The 1,079-nt window shown below is 46.6% G+C and overlaps 1 pseudogene; it reads right to left on the bottom strand.

Moving 5' to 3' along the window:
- Positions 1 to 430: 430 nt before the first annotated feature.
- On the bottom strand, positions 431 to 742 carry LOC103744413 (annotated as a pseudogene).
- Positions 743 to 1,079: the final 337 nt, after the last annotated feature.

Genomic DNA, 1,079 nt, shown 5'->3' on the forward strand with positions numbered 1-1,079 from the left:
GTGTTGTCCCTGTGAAGTCCAGATTGCCCAATGTACTGGCAAAACCAATTTAGGGGGTCAGGTCCCAACGGGATTCTGGTTTTAAGGGAGTTAAGTCTATGTTGATTTGAAGGCGGAGGGAGAGGAGGATATAAAAACCAATTTTGAATTTTCTCATGCCACAAGGCTTTATGTGCCAAGGCGGCCATGTGCACCAGCATCAGGAAATACCCTCCACGGGGCCAACAGAAGTCCTTCAAAAACTAGCAGGGAAAGGTGTTTCCCCCACATCAATCCAGCTTGGGAGACATTTTGTTAGTGACACATGTTCCTCCCCGTCAAACAACGAAATGTTCTGTGTGCTAACAACATAGCTTTAAAAAAAAAACCAGTAAAATAAAATTCTGAATTTTTATAAAACTTGATAAAAATAGTTTTTCAAACTGTACAGTTACCAGAAGTACAGAGTTACCAAAAACACACAGCTCCATTTGGCATCTCCAGCACCTTCGGCTTTCTGTGCCTGGTCTGTTTTGGAGTCTCCGTTTTCTGCAGGATTATTCCCATCCTTGCCAGCATCAGCTTTTCCCTTTGGGCACTTCTCTCCCTTCTTTGCAGGTGCCTTCTTAGGCTTGGGCTCTGGCTTTGGAGGAGCAGGTTTAGCGGATAATCTTGCGGATCTTCTCTGTGGCTCGTCCTTCACTTTGGCTTTATCTCCTTTGGCAACCCCTTCAGCCTTTCTTTTGGGCATGGCGGCGACGGGGGCGGGGGGGGCCCCAGCGCTGGGCGCTGGGCTGCAGCGGTAGGCGGCTTTGGTCAGTCTGGGGGTCATTCTCGCTGCTTCTTCACACTGCTCGGGCTCGGGGGGTTATCGAATTTTCCCTTTTCTTCAAAATACTTCCTCTCTCCCCTTACAGGTCATCTTATAACACTTTATTATTTGTTGTTTCTGACATGGTGCACATTATTGTTCTCATTCATGTTTGTGCCTTTCTATTGACGCATGTCTCATTTCTGACCATCCACCAGTTGATAGACATTCAGTTGTTGCTAGTTCAGGGCCATCATGAATAATGGTGCTATGAACATCCATGCACACA

This window comes from Nannospalax galili, unplaced genomic scaffold (assembly GCF_000622305.1).
Source record: "Nannospalax galili isolate Female #2095 unplaced genomic scaffold, S.galili_v1.0 scaffold202, whole genome shotgun sequence".
Classification (NCBI taxonomy): domain Eukaryota; kingdom Metazoa; phylum Chordata; class Mammalia; order Rodentia; family Spalacidae; genus Nannospalax; species Nannospalax galili.